Source organism: Chiloscyllium punctatum, chromosome 38 (genome assembly GCF_047496795.1).
Source record: "Chiloscyllium punctatum isolate Juve2018m chromosome 38, sChiPun1.3, whole genome shotgun sequence".
Lineage (NCBI taxonomy): Eukaryota > Metazoa > Chordata > Chondrichthyes > Orectolobiformes > Hemiscylliidae > Chiloscyllium > Chiloscyllium punctatum.
Genome location: NC_092776.1, coordinates 42775580 through 42798426, shown reverse-complemented (window position 1 = coordinate 42798426; position 22847 = coordinate 42775580).

Here is a 22847-nt window from a genome sequence, read left to right as displayed (position 1 = left end):
TTTATTACAAACAAATTGTCTTTAATCAATGGTAATTGGGAAATATGCATTGTTAAATTATAACTCTCTATTGTTTAAACTCTACCCCTTTTAAATTACCCTTTCTCATATAGACAGACAAAGCATGTATAATAAGGATGGAACAGTAAGAAAAATAATGGAAAACACAATTCGATACAATGTTTTGGACCACAGGAGTTGCGGAGTTGTTTCTTTTAGTTTCTTTCAGTTCCTTTTGGTTCTTCCTTATTGAGAAAAGTTTTTTTGCACACTGAACTCTTTTTCATTCACTGTTTGAGGATTTGGCCTTTCAATATCTTTTGAAAGTGTTTTATTCCTTTGACAACAGACAATTTGTAGATAAAATGATTGAGTCACTGTGACTGGAGATTTTCAGGACCAGCAGCAACCTCCAGCAGCTGCCAAACAGCCTCCACATGAAGAGATTGCAGCAGAAGGTCCCCTCAGGATGTCCAAAAGGCTAGAACCTTTTGCCTATAATGCCACTTCCACTAGAGGAGTGAGACACAGTGTCACAACAGACCAAGGATATCTTTGAAGGCTGTCATAGAACAGTGTGCACTGCTGGAATGGGACCAGTGATCTGAAGGAAATGGTGACCACTGTGCTACAGTTTCATAGGGGATGTGTGTGGCATTTCTCAATCTAAATCTACAAATATATCAAGGTTGTTAATGTGCAATTTATCCAAGATCACACAGTTTCATCTCATTTCCCCATGATGAGTTTGGTGCTGCAACCTAGGCAGTAAGCTGGTAACCAGGTGCAGGTTATGACAGACTGCACACACATTGTGTTAAGAGGGACATATGATACCACACAGTTTATTTCATTGAGAAATATGTGTTCCATTCTCTCATTGTGCAAGTCACCTTTGATCATCTGTACCATATCTCGGAAGTCTGCACCTGCTGCCCTTGGATAATGCATATATTTTCGAGAATGCTCATCTTCCTGATTCTTTTCAAGGGTTAGCTGCCTTTACAGAGATGGTCACTGGGAGGCTAAACACTGCTCTCTATGACAGTAACTGATGACTCTTTTGTGCACCCCTGAATCAGGACAGGTGTAGTTACAATGCAGCCCATTCTTTGACCGGGGCCCTGTACAGGGAGAAAGTGAGGACTGCAGATGCTGGAGATCAGAGCTGAAAAATGTGTTACTGGAAAAGCGCAGCAGGTCAGGCAGCATCCAAGGAACAGGAGAATCGATGTTTCGGGCATAAGCCCTTCTTCAGGAATCTTCAGGGCCCTGTACAGCAGACAATAAGCCTCCTGAAGCTGAGGCTCTGATACTTGGATTGGTCTTGGGAAGCCTTATAATAGACTCTGGGCAGTTTATCCTAGCATGCTATGCTCTGTACAACTACAACAGGCAAAGAGAGGATGTGATGTATGTGGAAGAGCAACAGTCTTTGGAGGAGGAAGATAAGGACATTGAGAAGATACATCATTTTAAGCATGATTGAGCAGTGCAGGGTTGGGAGGTCCAGTAGTTGAGAACTGGGAGCAATGATCATTCAATGACTGTAGATTTGTCGTTGCTTTAACTGTTGCTTAAAGTAGCTTATTTCTGTTTAAAAACAAATGCTAATGTCATTTATTTGTTTATTGTTTACTTCTGGTGTTGCTGAATGAAAGTGAATGTTTTGAACTGTCTGAAAGCTTTTCTGCATGTGATGGTTTTAAGATGGGATGGGCTAAGGATGTGTAAGCTATGTGACTTGGATGTTAAACAGCAATTGATATGAGATTGTGCATTTTACCGTGCAATGCAGTGTTAGTCATGCCATTCACATGTCCCAGAAAACTCCCATTATGTGCATCATGAATTGGCAATTCTGGACTATCAATGCTTGAGCTAGTTCATGGCTGGCACTGCCACCAAGTATCCCAGATATTTCAGTGGTGGTGAGTACTTCCGTTTACAGTGAGAGGAGATTACGACAAGTAGTGTGCGATAAGGTTAGAACATAGAACATAGAACATAGAACAATACAGCACAGAACAGGCCCTTCGGCCCACGATGTTGTGCCGAACTTCTATCCTAGATTAAGCACCCATCCATGTACCTATCCAAATGCCGCTTAAAGGTCGCCAATGAATCTGACTCTACCACTCCCACGGGCAGCGCATTCCATGCCCCCACCACTCTCTGGGTGAAGAACCCACCCCTGACATCTCCCCTATACCTTCCACCCTTCACCTTAAATTTATGTCCCCTTGTAACACTCTGTTGTACCCGGGGAAAAAGTTTCTGACTGTCTACTCTATCTATTCCTCTGATCATCTTATAAACCTCTATCAAGTCACCCCTCATCCTTCGCCGTTCCAACGAGAAAAGGCAGAGAACTCTCAACCTATCCTCGTACGACCTACTCTCCATTCCAGGCAACATCCTGGTAAATCTTCTCTGCACCCTCTCCAAAGCTTCCACATCTTTCCTAAAGTGAGGCGACCAGAACTGCACACAGTACTCCAAATGTGGCCTAACCAAAGTCCTGTACAGCTGCAACATCACCTCACGACTCTTGAATTCAATCCCTCTGCTAATGAACGATAATACTCCATAGGCCTTCTTACAAACTCTATCCACCTGAGTGGCAACCTTCAAAGATCTATGTACATAGACCCCAAGATCCCTCTGTTCCTCCACCTGACCAAGAACCCTACCATTAACCCTGTATTCCGCATTCTTATTTGTTCTTCCAAAATGGACAACTTCACACTTGGCAGGGTTGAACTCCATCTGCCACTCCTCAGCCCAGCTCTGCATCATATCTAAGTCCCTCTGCAGCCGACAACAGCCCTCCTCACTGTCCACAACTCCAGCTATCTTTGTATCATCTGCAAATTTACTGACCCACCTTTCGACTCCCTCATCTAAGTCATTAATAAAAATTACAAACAGCAGAGGACCCAGAACTGATCCCTGCGGAACTCCACTTGTAACTGGACTCCATGCTGAATATTTACCATCTACTACCACTCTCTGACTTCGACCGGTTAGCCAGTTTTCTATCCAATTGGCCAAATTTCCCTCTATCCCATGCCTCCTGACTTTCCGCATAAGCCTACCATGGGGAACCTTATCAAATGCCTTACTAAAATCCATGTACACTACATCCACTGCTCTACCCTCATCCACATGCTTGGTCACCTCCTCGAAGAATTCAATAAGACTTGTAAGGCAAGACCTACCCTTCACAAATCCGTGCTGGCTGTCCCTAATCAAGCAGTGATTAGGGACAGCCAGGTGCATAAGGTTGTGGTGCATACGTACAGAGGTGAGTTACAGATGACCCCGTGTGAGAAAACTCACTCCGCCTCATGCAGACAAACCCTCCATAAAACTCAAAAGTTATGTTATGCTAAGCTGATATCTGGTAAGATTAAGCCCTTAGGCAAATTTGCTGATGAGACAAAAAAAAGTAGGAAGGCATTTTGTAAAGAGACTGTAAAGTGATACCAATATGTTACTTGGACTAACAAATTGTCAAATCAAGTATAATGTGGCAGAAAATGTGAGGATGTTCATTTTGGCAGAAAGACCAGAACAGTAAAATACTATTTAAGTGGAGAGAGACTTGTATAATGCTTTGGTACAGAGGGATCTGGGTTTTCGTGTAATGAATTATGAAAAGTTATCATGCAGGTAAAGCGATGCATTGCGAAACTAGGGAAGTCTTGCTAAAATTATATGGAGCATTGGTGAGACTACATTATGGTATTGTAAACAGGATATACTTACAATTCAGAGGAGGTTCATTAGACTGATTCCTGAAAGAAGAGTTGTCTTATGTAAAAAAGTTGAATAGTTTGGTCTATACTCATGGGATTTTACAAGAAACGTGATCCTATTGAAATACATAAAATTCTGAGGGGCCTGAAATGGGGAGATGCGAAGAAGATGCTTCCCTGTGTGGAAGATCCTTACTGAAGAACTATAATTTATTTTCATTCTGCCTTCCGTTACACTATAACTTGTTCTTTTTTTTTGTATGCTAATATGTATGAATGCGTGTGTGTCATTAAGTTGGGCAGGTTTTGCCCTTTAAGTTTTATGTTTCATTTGAGTGAACTTCAATAAAATAAATCCTCAATTTTGATGAACTCGAAGATCTCTCTGGTGTGTTCTTCATAGTTTTATTTGTGTTTCATATTTGTTAGATCAAAATTGCTGTTAAAGATAGTTAATTATTGAATGAAATCTGTTGGATAGAAAAAATACTTCTAATAAATTACTTTTGTGGTATGATGTTCAGCTTTAATAACTATCTTACTCAGACCATTTGCCTATAAGATGAATACCTAAACTATCATAAAACATCTTCTTTAACTTATTTTTGTAAAACTTATTTTTAACTTTCTTTTATTTTCAAGTTCTAGGGTGAGTAGCCCTTGTTTGTTTAATTCAATGGTATTCAAAAGAAGAGTCACTTACTTACTGGCTTTGAAGTTTCTGGGCAAAGATTATTACCCTTTCATTAATATATTATTTGTTATTAGGCTTATTTCATAATACAGTCTAAGCATACCTCCTTTAATCTATAATTCTGTGTAACTATGATGGCTAATTTAATTTAATTTGCAGAGACAATGTTCAGCTATAGTTTTGGCATTTGAATTTTGAGGGTTTTTTTTAATTTTAGGCATCAATAACTATATAATTCAAATTAAATGTTTTGTACAAAGATTCACATAAATCCACTTACTGTAACTTTGGCCAATTTTTGGTTTTCAGTTTTCTCTGTTTTACTGACTTTTAGGAAATAATCCTCAAGTCAATCTCAAAAGTGTGGCCCTGCCAATATAAAATATCACAGATAAATTGATTTAACTGACACGTGAAATGCTTTGTTTTTAACATCTCCAACTTTTTACTTGGTAATTCTGATGAGTTAGTTTTGACAGCTTAGGTTTCAACAACCACTTTGATGCAACAATTAGTTCTGAAATGTTAAATTGTTGAAGATTTTGTGTTCACCTGCATATTTATTTATTGCATATTGTAGAAGTTGTTCTCAGCTGTTCTTACGTTGTACATGGTGAGACACCACAGGTAATGCTATGCAGTGAAATAACCAATTTATTTAATTGTCATTGGGTATTTTTGAAAAAAAATGATATGAGGAGAAATTGTTCACTTTAAAGTGTGGTGTTGAGCATGTAAAATGGCATAATATTCACCAGTGCTTAGGGCATGTCATCTCATGTGATTATGTGTTTTTCAATTCATTTCGATGGAGGAATGGCAAGCAGTGCAGGAGAAAAGTACACAATCTTCTACACTCTCAAGAATACATGGTACCACCTTATCTCTGCTACTTCGCACTCACAGTCAATTAATCTAACTCTGCTGCTGCATGTATTGCCTAAAGGAGGAAAGACTGAAAACTCCAGTATTACATGCATCCTGTGTTCTCAAAGGCCCACACCAGCTTCATCTTCTCAAACTACTAATCCTTTTCTGCCTATTGCACTTCCTTTTCACTCACTGGAATGTCTCATCATCTGGTATGCTCACATGGTGCTCTTGTACCCATTCCCATTACACTCATTCCTCTTTAGCTCAGGATATTGCAGGAATAACTGGCCCAAAACCAGGCTGAGAGGGTCAAGAGAGAGAGAAGGGCTATGCGGGATGTCATATTCATCATAATATTTGAAGAGAAGACTATAGGGCTGGCTGGGAAAGATGAGCACCATTCTGGCAGTGTCAAGGAGCCATCAATGGACCAACAATCCAGTACATAGCATTGAACCCTGCTCTTCTCAGATAGACAGAAAGGCAAACTGTATAAACTACTCAGCATTTTTATTAACTAATGCACTAGTCCCACTAGGTATAGTTGATGTAGTAAATACATAGTAGATCACTAAGGCATGATCCCATTAGAATATGCACTAGAACCTACAGTTTATTACTTGAGACATGTCTGCTCAGCATCAAAAGCAAGGCATCAGATAGAGAGCACCTCAACTTCACTCCAACTACATCATTGTCTCAAGGACACTGCACCAGTAGGCACCCAGAGGAAGCAGGAATGACATACAAATTCCCAGCTTTATTCAGGACAAAGAGCTGCCATGTAACTCTCTCCCCCCTCTGCCTGTGACCCATTACCTCCAGCAGTTGAAGCCTCCACCTGAGAAGGAACCTCTCAGCAGGCCAGGGGCCTCGAAGCCCAAAGTCCCCCAATGTAAACCAATGAAGTCTTCAGAATCATCAGGGTCTACCTCTACTCAGCTGCAGAGGTTGAGCCTGCACCTAGATGTAGTGGGAGTGATAGAACAAAGGTACTTTCTAAGGGCACTTCACTAGATTGGAACCCTAAACATTGTACATAATGTGCATTTTGGAAATACATATTCACTTTGTGCTATTCTAATGTCTGCTGTAGACTTATTATTCCAATATTACTAATCAAAATGACCCAATGTTAAAGTTGCCAAGCATCATCAACCAGCAGAAATAAGTGCTGCATTGCAATCACCTTGCTACCTACCTTATAATCAGCCAAAATGTGTGACTAGAAATTGCCTCATCCATCAGGGAATCACACATCAATAAGTTGGGGATTACAGTCAAATCTTAGTAGATATTTCTCAGGTGCACTGAGTGTATCACCAAGGTCTCAGGAAAAGCCAAGGCTGGCAATGTCCAGTTGGTAGATCCTGTACACACTCTGGGAGTGATGACAGAATCTGTCATATTTCTACAGGCTCCAGGAGGGAAAGATCTGTCCTATAACTGGGATTCTCAAGGACATGGTACAATACTTAAGAGTGCAATAGTACATGTCAAATTACTATTATTGTGAAGTGCAAATGAGGGAACTAATTGACAATTTGCAGCCCTCAGAAGTGGGAGTGGTGTCCAAGAGAATGCTCAGGCATGATAAGGATACAGTGAGAGCTCATTACATTAGAAAGAGTGAAGGAATAGTGAGGATTAAAAACATAAGGACAGATCTAAGGATGTGGCACAACTTGGTGGTTCTTATCAGGGAGTGGATTCCTTGATATGTCTCCCACTTTTTTGGCACAAGGGCAATTTTAGTCTTGACATCTAGAATCATAGGAAAGTATAATTACCCACTGTAACACAGCTGCTTTAGCACTAATGTTATCCAGGGCAAGGTTTGTGCATATACCCATGCCCTGAGTAATGAATTTCAGGTTCTAGTACATATCCTACAATTGTTGAGAATTCTGCTGAACCTGGATCTTCAATGAGGCTACCACCATGGAGACAATCAGGTGCTCACATACTGTAGCCATAACAGTCATTAGAACATTGATAAACTCCTCAAATATCATCCCATCCTCCTGAGGTATTTAACACATCTGCCTGATGTTCCCCTGCCTCTTTGCAGGTTGACTCATGACTGAGTACAGGGGCACATCTTCTGCACAGACCTGGGCAGGAAGTTGGTTTTTGACAATCCTTTGAGTGTCAGAGACTGTAGATATTTCTTCCCCTACTGACTGTAGACACATTTCACAGACGTTAGGAGATCAGAACCACAATGTAAAGTAAACATCAACATTTTGTTGCATTGATAATCAAATAGAAAAACAGTTCAATCCAAGAGGAATGTGAAATTCAGCAAGCAGAAGGCTGACAGCCAATTATGCAAATGAAATTGTAACAAAAACAGAACATTCTTATCCCAGCAGAAAGTGAGGACTGCAGATGCTGGAGACCAGAGTTGAAAAGTGTGGTGCTGGAAAAGCGCAGCAGGTCAGGCAGCATCCGAGGAGCAGGAGAATCGTGTCATTCTTATCCTAGCCAAGACATCCTGGAATCAGGTGTTCTCTGGCGTCTCATGGACCACGGCCATCTTCTTGACTTTGACAGTCTACCTGGCTCATCTCAGTATCCTCACCATCCTCTTTTCCCTCAGAGATTTCCCTCACTTATGCATCTTCTAATCCAATATATTTCCTCTTTGACAACTGATATTGCAGATGGCATAGCAAACCATTGTGCTGTGGGGCAGCCTCTCAGGGGTATACTAATGGCACTGTCTGATCTATGTATCAGGACCTCATCTGCAAGAAGCTTATGATCTGTTCTACAATGGCCCTGATCAAAACATGGATAACTAGTAGTTCTCCTGGATATCAGTCTAAAGATTTCACAGCCATCGGCTCTGTGGGGTCCGGATATCTCTGGTCAACTATCAACCATCCTTGAATGGGTCAAGGGCCTTGAAAAAGAGTGGCACGTCAGTGACCCCGTATGTATGAATTGTGGCAGCTCTTGGGATTCTATCATGAACATGCAAATGATTTGAACAATAAAGGAGTGCTGGATCTGGTGCAAATTGATTGCACCCTGAATTTTGAGAAACCAGCAATAGCTGAGAATCCAAATTCCTTATCACTTGACTCCCTGGATCAAGGGCAAACAGATTTATTGGTGGGCTGTTGTGAAGAAAGCATCATGACATCCTGGATGCAGTTATAAGTTGAAGACTGTGAAATTGCACAGAGGATCACCAATAGCTTCGAAAATAACCTGCTAACAAAGAAATAAAGAGCAGTTGTAATTTCAGAATGGGAGTGCCACCCAGTCTTTTGACCACGTGTCCTAGTCTAGTAACTGATACAGTGTGACACGATGGTTTGGGACATACTTGCTCTGCACTGGGATTCAGACATTTGCAGGTAGCTACACCTAAGCCTGCAGATTCTGTTCTCTCACAGACCTACTCTGGAATGGATTTTATCCCACTGTTTCTCTCTATGTAGGGGCTGCTGTTGTGCTGCAGATAGATTCATTTCTGCCTCCTTCTGCACTTTGTCTTTGCTGTAGTAGGATTACAAGAAAAACTGTTGACATCTACAATTCTTTCTTACCTTTTCAGCAGATTTGAGAACAGTGAGTAAAAGTACAGAGTCTTAGAAAAGGAATGTTTCACTGCTGATATCTTTCCCCATGAAACTCCAGGAAAAGCCCAGTAGTGTCCACATGGGCACAGCCACATACAGAATGATTGACTGATTCTTCATTGTTGTATATCATGAGGACACTATCCTCACAGAGCCTTGAAAGCATGTACTTTTGTAGAATTTCCTTCAGGCCTGACAACATGATTGGTGCTGGGTCCACTGTTTTTCATCATTTATATAAATGATTTGGATGTGAATATAGAAGGTATAGTTAGTTAATTTGCAGATGACACCAAAATTGGAGGTGGAGTGGACAGCGAAGAAGGTTACCTCCAGAGTACAACAGGATCTTGATCAGGGCCAATGGGCTGAGATGTGGCAGATGGAGTTTAATTTCGATAAATGTGGGGTGCTGCATGTTGGAAAGGCAAATCAGGGCAGCACTTATACATTTAATGGTAAAGTCGTGGGGAGTGTTGATGAACAAAGAGACCTTGGAATGCAGGTTCATAGTTGCTTGAAAGTAGAGTCTTAGGTAGATAGAATAGTGAAGAAATTTAGTATGCTTTTCTTTATTGGTCAGAGCATTGAGTATAGGAGTTGGGAGATCATGTGGCTGTACAGGACATTGGTTAGGCCACTTTTAAAATATTGTATGCAATTCTGATCTCCCTCAGATAGGAAAGATGTTGTAAGACTTGAAAGGGTTCAGAAAAGATTGACAAGGATGTTGCCAGAGTTGGAGGTTTTGAGCAACAGGAATATGCTAACTAGGCTAGAGCTGTTTTCCCTGGGGTGTTGGAGGCTGAGGGATGACCTTCTAGAAATTTATAAAATCATGAGTGGCATGGATAGATGAAATAGATAAGGTCCTTTCCCTGGGTTGGGAGAGTCCAGAACTAGATGGCATAGGTTTAGGGTGAGAGGGGAAAGATTTAAAAGGGACAACTTTTTCACACAAAAGGTGGTGGGTGTATGGAATGAGCTGCCACAGGAAGTGGTGGAGGCTGGTACCATTACACCATTTAAAAAGGCATCTGGATGGGTACATGAATAGGAAGGTTTTAGAGGGATGTGGGCCAAGTGATGGCAAATGGGACTAGATTAATTTAGAATATCTGTTTGGCATGGATGATTTGGACCAAAAGGTCTGTTTCCATGCTGCACCCCTCTATGACCTCCGAGATCACTAGCTGAATTTCAGTCCACAATGTACATTCAATCATTCATTCACATAGGAAGCCACTGGGGCTGGGCAGTGGTATGGATTGACATGTGTAGTGTTGAGAAGTGATTGGTGGATGAAGGGTCCATTGGATGAGGCCAGAGGACCTAAAATTTAAGAAGGCAACTGGGACAAAATCCTAGAGAACAAAGGCAGGCCTTTTACACAGCATAGTTCATCACTTAGCTAGCCTTGTGGCCATTTCAATCTGCCCAAAGGGGCAACAAGTCTAACTCCATCTCACACTTGCCTCCCTTGGAATGAAAATCCTGTCTTTTGGGGCACTTTTTCTTAAGATAGTTGTGATGAGCCGGGATATTTCCTGACTCTCAGTACCTAAATCGGCAGCAACATTCTAGGCTGAATCTTCAAACAGTTCAAATAAATCACTGCAGCCATGCCCAGTACTTCTTTTAAGACTGGAAGCACCAAATGATTAACGTGTGATTTAACTTCTTGGAAGTCACTTTTGCAATTGAGCATTTTGTTCACATTGATCTCCATTTCCCAGCAACCAGCTTGCATCATGGCACGGGAGAATCTAATGTAGTTTTACCTTGCACCACTAATGTAGAAATATAGAAAATAGGAGTCTGCTCTGTCAGTCAATATGATCACGGCTAATCATTGAGCTCAGAACCTTGTTCTTACATTTTCCCCAGATCCTTTGATTCCTTTAGTTCCAAGAACTACATGTAACACCTTCTTGAAAACATGCAACTTTGGTTTTAGCTGCCTTCTGTGACAGAGAGTTCCACAGGCTCACCACTCTCTGGGTGATAACATTTCTCTTCACCTCAGTCTTAAATGGCCTACACCATTCTCATAAACTGTGACCCCTAATTCTCTATCCTCCAGTCATTGGGACACATCTTTGTTATTATAGGGTCGGACAGTTATTTGGATTTATGGTCTTAAAATTCTTGATTATGGTATTGGACTGTTTAAGAAGGGTGGTAAGGACAAGCCAGGGAACTATAGATCAGTGAGTCTGACATCAGTGGTGGGCAAGTTGTTGGAGGGAATCCTGAGGGACAGGATGTACATGTATTTGGAAAGGCAAGGACTAATTAGGGATAGTCAACTGATTAGAGATTGTGCGTGGGAAATCATGTCCCACAAACTTGATTAAGTTTTTTGAAGAAGTAACAAAGACGATTGATGAGGGCAGAGCAGTAGACATGATCTATATAGTCTTCAGTAAGGCTTTGGACAAGGTTCCCCACGTGAGACTGGTTAGCAAGGTTAGATCTCATGGAATACAGGGAGAAACAGCCATTTGGATACAGAACTGACTCAAAGGTAGAAGACAGTGGGTGGTAGTGGAGGGTTGTTTTTCAGACTGGAGGCCTGTGACCAGTGGAGTGCCACCAGGATCGGTGATGGGTCCTCTACTTTTTGTCATTTATATAAATGATTTGGATGCAAGCATAAGAAGTATAGTTAATAAGTTTGCAGATGACACCAAAATTGGAGGTGTGGTGGACAGCGAAGAAGATTACCTCAGATTACAACAGGATCTTGATCAGATGGGTCAATGGGCTGAGAAGTGGCAGATGGAGTTTAATTCAGATAAATGCGAGGTACTGCATTTTGGGAAAGCATATCTGAGCAGAACTTATACACTTAATGGTAAGGTCCTAGGGAGTGTTGCTGAACAAAGCGACCTTGGTGTGCAGGTTCATAGCTCCTTGAAAGTGGAGTCATAGGTAGATAGGATAGTGAAGAAGGCGTTTGGTATACTTTCCTTTATTGGTCAGAGTACTGAGTACAGGAGTTGGGAGGTCATGTTGCAGCTGTACAGGACATTGGTTAGGCCACTGTTGGAATATTGCATGCAATTCTGGTCTCCTACCTATCGGAAAGATGTTGTGAAACTTGAAAGGGTTCAGAAAAGATTTACAAGGATGCTGCCAGGGTTGGAGGATCTGAGCTACAGGGAGAGGCTGAACAGGCTGGGTCTGTTTTCCCTGGAGGATCAGAGGCTGACGGTGACCTTATGGAGGTTTACAAAATCATGAGGGGCATGGATAGGATAAATAGACAAAGTCTTTTCTCTGGGGTGGGGGAGTCCAGAACTAGAGCCTCCTGCGTGTCTATTTTGGAGTGAAAGGAGGGACAATATTTGCAGAGGGTTTCTATGAGGCATGGTAATGAGATGTCACAAAGGTGAGAGTGAATTTGAGTTTTGATTGTCCAGGTATTGTCCAGGTTTAGGGTGAAAGGGGAAAGATATAAAAGAGGCCTAAGGGGCAACGTTTGCTCACAGAGGATGGTGCGTGTATGGAATGAGCTGCCAGAGGAAGTGGTGGAAGCTGGTACAATTGCAACATTTAAAAGGCATTTGGATGGGTATATGAATAGGAAGGGTGTGGAGGGATATGGGCTGGGTGCTGTCACCTGGGACTAGATTGGGTTGGGATATCTGATTGGCATGGATGGGTTGGACCGAAGGGTCTGTTTCCATGCTGTACATCTCTATGACCCTATGCTGCAAACCCACAACATAGAGTCATAGGGTTGGGTTAGGGGAGTGTAGGTGGTTGTATTAAGGACGGATTCTATCATGACAGAGTTCAATTATGACAGAATCCAGATGGTTGGTTAATAGAAGTGAAAACAGTACAATACTTGCTGTGTATTACAGGCTAACATACCATTTACTTCTTCATCATCTGCTGCACCTATGACATCCATACTTTAAGCAGCTGGTGTACAAGGGCACCCAGGTCTCATTGCAACTCCGAAGTTTTGGGTATAACTCTTCTTCAGAAAATTCCTGAAGACTGATTATACCTGAAATGTTGACACCTCCACCTCCTGATGCTACCTAGTTTGTTGTGTTCTTCCAGCCTCCTGCGTGTCTATTTTGGAGTGAAAGGAGGGACAATATTTGCAGAGGGTTTCTATGAAGCATGGTAATGAGATGTCACAAAGGTGAGAGTGAATTTGAGTTTTGATTGTCCAGGTATGAGATGTTGCCATGCAAGCGGGAACTAAAAGAAAAGAGATTTGCTTTTGCAGCAGTGAGAGATAAGAGTTCTGTACAAAAGGTCACCATTTGAAACATTTGGGAGCGAGGGCTTACTGGCTTGTCTGTAAACACTAAAAGTATTTAAACAGAATTAAAACAATTAGCAGTAAATCCATGAATAAAATTATATAATGGATTCAAACTGTTATTTAGATTTATGGTCTTAACATTCTTGTATGTGGTATCTTTAGAAATGTCGGGTAGGGCAGAAGGTTGGGGATAAGTGTAGATGCTTATATTAAGAAGGATTCTATAATGACAGGTTTTAATTATGTCAGAATCCAGATATAGTCATAGAGATGTACAGCACAAAACAGACCCTTCAGTCCATCTCATCCATGCCAACCAGATGTCCCAAACTAATCTAGTCCCTTTTGCCAGCACTTGGCCCATATCCCTCTAAACCCTTCCTATTCATATACTCATCCAGATCCTTTTTAAATGCTGTAATTGTACCAGCCTCCACCACCTCAAATGTAACGTACTGCATTTTGGGAAAGCAAATCTTAGCAGGACTTATACACTTAATGGTAAGGTCCTAGGGAGTGTTGCTGAACAAAGAGACCTTGGAGTGCAGGTTCATAGCTCCTTGAAAGTGGAGTCGTAGGTAGATACGATAGTGAAGAAGGCTTTTGGTATGCTTTCCTTTATCGGTCAGAGTATTGAGTACAGGAGTTGGGAGGTCATGTTGCGGCTGTACAGGACATTGATTAGGCCACTGTTGGAATATTGCATGCAATTCTGGTCTCCTTCCTATTGGAAAGATGTTGTGAAACTTGAAAGGGTTCAGAAAAGATTTACAAGGATGGTGCCAGGGTTGGAGGATTTGAGCTACAGGGAGAGGCTGAACAGGCTGGGGCTGTTTTCCTTGGAGCATTGGATGCTGCGGGGTGTCCTTCTAGAAGTTTACAAAATCATGAGGGGCATAGATAGGATAAATAGACAAAGTCCTTTCCCTGGGGTAGGGGAGTCCAGAACTAGAGGGCATAGGATTAGGGTGAAAGGGGAAAGATATAAAAGGGACATAAGGGTCAACGTTTTCACGCAGAGGATGGTACGTGTATGGAATGAGCTGCCAGAGGAAGTGGTGGAGGCTGGTACAATTGCAACATTAAAAAGGCATTTGGATGGGTATATGAATAGGAAGGGTTTGGAGGGATATGGGCCGGGTGCTGGCAGGTGGGACTAGATTGGGTTGGGATATCTGGTAGGCATGGACCGAAGGGTCTGTTTCCGTGCTGTACATCTCTATGAGTCTATGACCTCCTCTGGCAGCTCATTCCATACACCCACCACCCTCTGCAAGAAAAGATTGCCCTTTGGGTCCCTTTTTTAAATTTTCCGACTCTCACCCTAAACCTATGCCCTCTCGTTCTGGACTCACCCCCCTCCCCGCCCTCCCCGCCCCCCCCCCCCCCTCCCCCCCCCTCCCCCCCCTCCCCCCCAGGGAATAGACCTTGTCTATTCATCCTATCCACGCCCTTAGTCTCTGACACTCCAGGGAAAACAGCCAAGCCTCTCCTGATAGCTCAAATCCTCCAACTCTGGCAACATCCTTGTAAATTTTTTGTGAACCTTGTCAAGTCTTACAACATCCTTCCGATAGGAGAGGGACCAGAGTTGCACACAATATTCCAAAAGTGGCCTAATCAATGTCCTGTACAGCTGCAACATGACCTCCCAACTCCTGTACTCAATACTCTGAACAATAAAGGAAAGCATACCAAACACCTTCTTCACTATCGTATCTACCTGCGGCACATTTCAAGGAACTATGAACCTGCACTCCAAGGTCTCTTTGTTTATCAACAGTCCCCAGGACTTTACTATTAAGTGTACAAGTCCTGCTCTGGTTTGCTTTTCCAAAATGCAGCATCTCACATTTATCTAAATTTAATGCCATCTGCCACTCCTCAGCCCATTGGCCCAACTGATAAAGATCACAATGTAATCTGAGGTAACCTTCTTCACTGTCCACTACACCTCCAACTTTGGTGACACCTGCAAACTTACTAACTATACCTCCTATGTTCACATCCAAATTATTTATATAAATGAGGAAAAGCAATGGACCCAGCACCAGTCCTTGTTGCACACCACTGGTCACAGGCCTCCAGTCTGAAAGGCAACCCAGCACCACCACCCTCTCTCTTCCACCTTCAAGCCAGTTCTGTATCTAAATGGCTAGTTCTCCCTGTATTCTGAGATCTAACCTTGCTAACTAGTCTACCATGAGGAACATTGTTGAACGCCTTACCAAACTCCATTTAGATCACATCCACTGCTCTGCCCTAATTAATCCCCTTAATTATTTCTTTATAAAACTCAATCAAGTTTATGAGACATGATTTCCCATGCACAAAAACATGTTGAGTATCTCTAATCAGTCCTTGCTTTTCGAAATATACATAAATCCTGTCCGTCAGGATTCCTTCCAACAACTTACCCACCACCAATGTCAGGCTCACTGGTCCATAGTTCCCTGACTATTCTTTACCACTTTTCCTAAATAGTGGCACCACATTAGCCAACCTCCAGTCTTCCAGTACCTCACCTGTGACTATCAATGATACAAATATCTCAGGATAGTTGAAGTTAAATATTAGAAATGAAAATAGTACAATGTCTGGTGTGTATAATAGGCCCAACACACAGTGGAGTTAAGATGGGGGAAAACTCTTCAGACAATTCACGGAGATATGAATGAATGACTGGCTATAATAATCTCAAACAACTGAGAAGCTCCACAGATAGATTGGATAATGCATGTTATGAATGTATAGAGCAGAAAGGGGAAAAAAAGACCTTTCAGTTACTTCTTGCCTTTCAATGCATTTTAAAAGTGCTTTACAGCCTGTTATTGTTTACTGTTTATTGTTGAAGTATGGTCACTTTTGTAATGTAAGATAAATGATAATTTGTCCACAAGATCCTATACACAGAAATAAGATATGTGGACAAATAATCTATTCTGGTAATGCTGAATAGTATAGTTGGTATCCCAAAATAGTGAGATAATTCCCTCATTTCCTGATGTTAACTTTAACTTCACAGAATCACAGGATTATTACTGTAGAGGAGGCTATTTGCATGTGTGCACCTGGTCTCTAAATGGACAATTCATTTTGAATCATTCTTCTGACTTTCTGCTGGTAACTTTGTGTATTCCTCCTTTTCAGATAACAGCACCTTTTGAATAATTCAATTCATTTTGGCTCCACCAAACATGGAGGCAGTGCATTCCAGTCCTTACCTGCTCAACACATGAAAGCATTTTCCCTCATGGTGCTGTCGCTTCTATAATCAATTACAATATATTGAATGTGTGCCTCCTCCTTCTCAATCCTTTCTTGAGTGGGAACAATTTCTCCTTCTCTCTGTGTAGCCACCTCATGATTGTGAATGCCTTTTTTTCCTCTGAGGTCAACAGTCCCAACTTCTCTAAACTATCTTCATAACTGAAGTTCCTCATCCCTCGAAGCATCCAAATGAATATTTTCTGCATTCCCTCCAATGCCTTTGCATCCTTCCAAATGTATGGTGCCCAGAACTGAACACAAACTCAAGCTAACGATGAACTAATGCCCCATACAAGTTCAATATAACCTCCTTGTGCTTGTACTCCATGCCCCTAATAATGAAGCATCGAAAAGTGTGGCATTGGAAAAGCACAGCATGTCCGGCAGCATCCAAGTTGCAGGAGAATTGACGCTCCGGGCATAAGTTCCTCAGATGCTGCCTGACCTACTGTGCTTTTCAAGCACAACAGTTTTTGACTCTGATCTCCAGCATCTGCAGTCCTCTCCTCCTTCTAGCCCCTAATAATAAATCCTAGGATACTGTATGCTTTATTAACCACACCTACATCCTGCCCTGCCACCTTTAATGTCTTATGCACAGAAACACCAGGTCTCTCTACTCCTGCACCCCTTTTGGGATAGTGTTTGTTTTATCTCCATGGTTTTCCTCCCAAAATGATTCACTTCACATTTCTGCACATTGATTTTCATCTGCTTTCTGTCTGCTTACTTCACCAACTTGTCCGTGTCCTTTTCTACGTTGTCCTCCTTATGGTTTAAGTATGGTCAAAGTTCTGGATAATCAACAAAGTTTGAAACTGTGTCCAATTCACCAAGATACAGATCATTAATAAATATCAGGAAAAGCAGGGTCCTGATACTTACCCCTTGGCAACACCAGTATAAATCTTCCTCCTATACAGAAAACATTTATTAACCACAACTCTGTTTCCTGTCTCTCAGCCAAGTTACTGTCCCTTTTTGTTCCATGAGCTATAATCTGGCAACAAATCAAAGGAAACGCCAAGCATTCAGCAAAGGTGATGCCATAAAGTATTTATTACACAAATATAAACTATATTTTCTCGGGTCAGAATGGTTGCTCAGCTGAAGTTATGATGTAATACATGGTTAAAAACTCACCTCATTAACAAGGCATGGCTTTCTGGGGCTTTACCTACAATATTAGAATGTGAAAGGGTTATTCTTCTAAATTCAGTGATTTCTAAAGATTATCATCTGCAGGGATATCAACAGCACACCGTGTGAAGGAGCACATAATCTTTGTGATTTTTACATTAATTGCATACATGTGAATGCCATACCTTGCTGTCAGTATCACAGGATAAGAGAGATTGCTGAGAGTTTTGCCATCATTACAGCTGTAAAGTTGAGGCCATTATATCTCCAATCTAACAAAGACTAGTGTTCTAAACTCGAATGCAGTCAATTATAAGGGCAAGAATGTAAAGCGAGCTAAACTAAACTATGAAATTAAGTCAGGAGATAGATCAGTAGCAATGCAGTGGCAGACATTTAAAACGATATATTGAAATATATCCAATGAGAAAGAGACTCAAATACTCCATCTGTGGCTAACAAAGGAATTTAAAGATTGAAAGAGAAAGTATATAATTCTGCAAAGATGAGTTGAGAGTAAGAAGACTGGGCAGAATACAACAAACAACAAAGAATGAATTCAAGGCTGATAAAGAGTGAGAAATTATTGTATAAGAGAAAGCTAGCAAGAAATATAAAAGCAATTAAAGTATTTAAAAATTTAAAGAGGGAGAGAGTGTGTTGGTCCTCCAGAGAGAAAAGCTGTAGAATTAGTAATGAAAACAAGGAAATGACAGATTAATTGATCAGAAATTTGCATCTGTCTTGACTGTATAGGATTCAAATAACATCACAGAAATAATTGTGAATCAAGAGGCGAATGGGAGAAAGGAAAATAATTACAATCACTATCTATGGAAAAGGTACTGAAAGATGACAAGTTCCCAGGTCCTAATAAACATTCATTTTTGTGCCTTAAAAGATGTGGTTGCTGAAATAAGGAATGCGATAGTTCTAATTTTCTAAAACTCCCTAAATTCTAGAAATAGTTCCATCAGATTCGAAAATAATAAATATAACACGTATGTTCAAGAAAGGAAGAAATCAGAAAATAGAAAACTGTAGGACAATTAACTTATCATCTGTCCTAGAGAAAATGCTTAAATCTACTGTTAAGGAGGTCAGAACAGAGCACTTAGAAAATCTCAGTATAGCCAGCCATGGTTTTGAGAAAGGGGGATCATATTTGACCAAGTTATTGCAGTTCTTTTAGGAGGTACAAACAGTGTAGATGAAAGCAAACATATGGGTATGCTAATAGCAAGATTTCCAGAAATCACTTGCAGAGATGCCACATCAATGGTTACTACACAAAGTAAGAGCTTGTGGCAGCAAGTAACAAATTATAGTGAGTACAGGATTAGTTATCTATTACAAAACAGAATGGAGGTATAAATGGGCCATTTTCAGGTTATGAAGATCTGACAAGTAGAGTGCCATAGGGATCAATGATGGAGCCTCAACTATTTATAATTCATAGCAACCACCTGATGAAGGAGCGGCACTCCGGAAGCTAGTGCTTCCAATTAGCCTGGACTATAACCTGGTGTTGTGTGATTTGTAACTTTGTAGATTTGGCTAAATTTGCTGGTGACAGGATAAGTGGAAAGGTAAATTGTGAAGAGGACATAAGGAGTCTGAAAAGGTTAAATCAGTAGTTTAAAAATTGGCAAATGGAATATAAAGTGGGAAAATGTGAACTTGTTCACTTTGGCAGGAAAATAAAAAAGCAGCATATCTTTTAAATGCAGACAAATTGCACAGCTCTGAGGAACATCTGTGTACCTGGTACATGAGTCACAAAATAATGGTATGCACATGCTGCAAGTGATTAAGTAGGTAATTATAATTTGTCCTTTATTGCAAACAGAATGAAAAATAAAAGCAGGGATATTTTGCGACAGTTGCATAGAAAGAGGCCACATTTGGATCACTCTACTGTTTTTGTCTTCTTATTAAGAAATCCTGTAGAAGTGTTAGATGCAGTAAAAAGAAGGTTCACTTTTCTGATACCTGGGATGGTGTGGTTATCTTATGAAGATACTACCTTTGAACAAGCAGAGTAGTATCTTTTGGAGAATGAGATGTGATCTGATTAAAACATATAAAATCCTGAAAAGAGCTTGATAAAGTGGATGCTGAAAAATATTTTCAGTTTTGGAAGAGATTAGAACTAGAGGACACTATTTAAAAATAAGAGGGTTGCCCAGTAAGATAAAAATAAGAATTTTTTTCCCTCACAGATTAGATTTAGATTTTATTGTTATGTGTACTCAAGCACAGAACTACAGTGAAAAGTGTATAAAGATCATTAAGTCTTTGGAATTTCCTGGAAAGCGGTGGAAAAAGCATCATAGAATATTGCTAATTCAGAGGTAGATAATTTTTTGACTAAAATGTGGGTCAAAGAGTATTGGGGAATTAGGAAAGTGGAGTTAAGACTATAGTCAGATTAGCCGTGATTTTATTAAATGGCTGTGCGGGCTTTAACGGGCCAAATGGTCTACTCATGCTCCTAACCTGTATGTTAGTTTCTTTATTAGACATGGCATAAAGTTGATTCCAGTTCTGGGAAATAAGGCAGGGAAAATGAAGTGTATTTCAATAGGATATCATCTGGTGAATAATGTCCAAAACATGCTTCGGTTTAGAACAATGAAGGAAACAGATGACAAAATATTGAAGATAAAAATGCTCCACTGATTTCAGTGATTTAAGAAGGGACCCAGAGTGAATAAATTGGAAAATATTTCAAAATAAAGCAGCTATTAAGTAATGATAAATATTTAGGGAAGAAATGCTTCAGGTACAAACCAAACATTTCCTTTGAAAGGAAAAAAAATAGAACATTTAATGTTAGTGGGCTTTGCAAAATGAAGCAAAACGAAGTTAAAATGAAATAGAAAAAAAGAAGCCGATGACAGGAGCAAGATTCAGTTGATGACCAAAAGTTTCAGGAGCAGTAGAGCAGGGAACCGAAAAAACTAACATGGAGGCAAAGATTAGTAAGAAAGATTAAGAGACAATATTTAAGTGAGTCTGCAAACATTTATCAATGTATAAAGTATGAGGTTGCTGAGGAAATTATTGGGGCTTTCAAAGATCTAAACGAAAATTTTCATGTAGAAGTACAGAACTTGCCTAAAATGTAAAGTGAATATTTGTAGCTGTCATCATAAGGAAAGCTGATGATGTGAGGATTATATCAAAGAGACAAGGAGAGTTATGGACTGTTTAGTAATAGAGAAGACATTAAATTACATTATTGGAAGTCGGTAAGCTTCCTATTCTGAATGGGATTCATGCTGTTTCTGGAAGAAGTAATGGCTGAAATAGCAGAGATAAGTTGCAATCTTTCACACTGTGCACAGCCATAGTGCTACAGCAGTAGAATTTACTAATGTTATATTACCATTATAGGTAGGATGAATAACCCAGGAAATCTGTCAAAGGGAGCTATCAAGAGGGCCTGTGAAAATTATCAAATGTTCCTTTCAAAGAGAGCTGTCTTTGTAAGTCCTCCCCTTTAAATATTTTAATAGTGATAAAAATGATTGCTTGTTATTTCACTTAGACTGTTGAGGCAAGCTGGAGGGTTTACATATTGGGTCCTGCCATCTCTGTTTAATTGATAGCTACATGTGGTTATAGATGCTTTGCGCGGGACTATGAATTCCAATACTTGTTGATATAAGCAATTGTGTAACTTAATTAAATATTTATTGTTATAGCTTTATTTAGCTAAAGGAATGTAAATGTAGTAAGTGTTACTTTTTAAGACGGACAGTTTTTTTGTCAACATAGTGAAGTCTGCTACAGACAACTTAGAACATTATTTTATCTCATCTCTGCATGGTCAAGCTCAGCTCATGCTGAATATTATGAGTTAGAATGGTAGGTGTAAGGGTAAAAGGTAATGGTGAGGGATTGTGGGAGGAGAAACATAAATTGGCACTGAGTTTGTACGGGGATAATGAAAAGCATATTCAAGATGGGTGGAGGGGCGCAGATTAACACGGAGGGTATGCGGGACCATGGGAATTGGTGAATGCTGCTTGGAGCGTATTGAAACATTAGGGTGTGGGTAGGTTATAAGGGGCTGAAAGGGTTGTTTATGGGCCATACTTAGACATGGGCAATAGGTAAGAGGCCTGAGATGGAATAATTTGGTATGGATAAAGCATGGGAGTGTGTGAAAGAGGGCATTGGGTGTAATGTGTGTGGGTTGGAGAGATTTTGTATGTCTTGGTCTTCATTTTCTAACTTCAGAATGCCAGATCCTTAAGTTAGGCTTCCTTGACATCCAAGTCCATGCTCAGCAATCTTCTCCATTCTTCCAGAATCAACAGCGACTGACCCCATACTGAAACTCTCACACCTGGGCAGTCTTTTTGAAAGGTTGTATTTGTGGAGCATGGACATTTCTAGTGTCTGTGCACCTGAACTAGGAGTGACAATCCAAGTCTCTATCTAAGAGGTGATGGAATCTGATTTTATAAATAATTTTAAAGTGGAATTGGACATGTATTTGAAAATAAGAAAATGGATCAAGCACGGCTACTCTTTGAAGGAGCCAGCACAATTTCTGAGTAGTGTTTTAAGGAGTTTAGGCTTGCACTTTCTGTGCTGAAATGAGGGTGTTGCATTGTTGGAAGTACTGTCTTTGAAATAAGTAATGAAACGTCTTATTTTGTGTCAACACTCCCATTGAATTGCTTGTACAAGATCAGCTATCTTTGCTAAGACCATAAGAAATAGGAACTGGAGTAGGCCATTCAGCTCCTAGAACACGCTCTGCCATTCAATAGGACCGTGGCTGGTCCAACATTCCCCACATCCACTTTCCTGCATTTTCCCTGTAATCCTTGATTCCCTTACTGATCAAAAATCTACCTCAACATTACATATACACAAAGGTTCTGCCCCCACAGCTCTCTGTAGCAAAGAGCCCCAAAGCACCTCATACCTCAGAGAAGAAATGTCTCCTCATCTCGATCTTAAATTGGGACCCCCTTATTCTGAGACTGTGCCCTCTGGTCCTACAGTATATCATGAGGGGAAACATCTTCTCAGCATTTATCCTGTCAAGTCCCTTAAGAGTCCTAAATGTTTCAATGAGAACACCACTTATTCTTCTAAACCCCAGTGAGTAGAATTCCAACCTGTTTAGCCTTTGCTTTCAAAACAATCCTTCCATACCAGGAATCATCCCAGTGATCCTTCTCTGAACTGCCTCCAGTGAAATGATC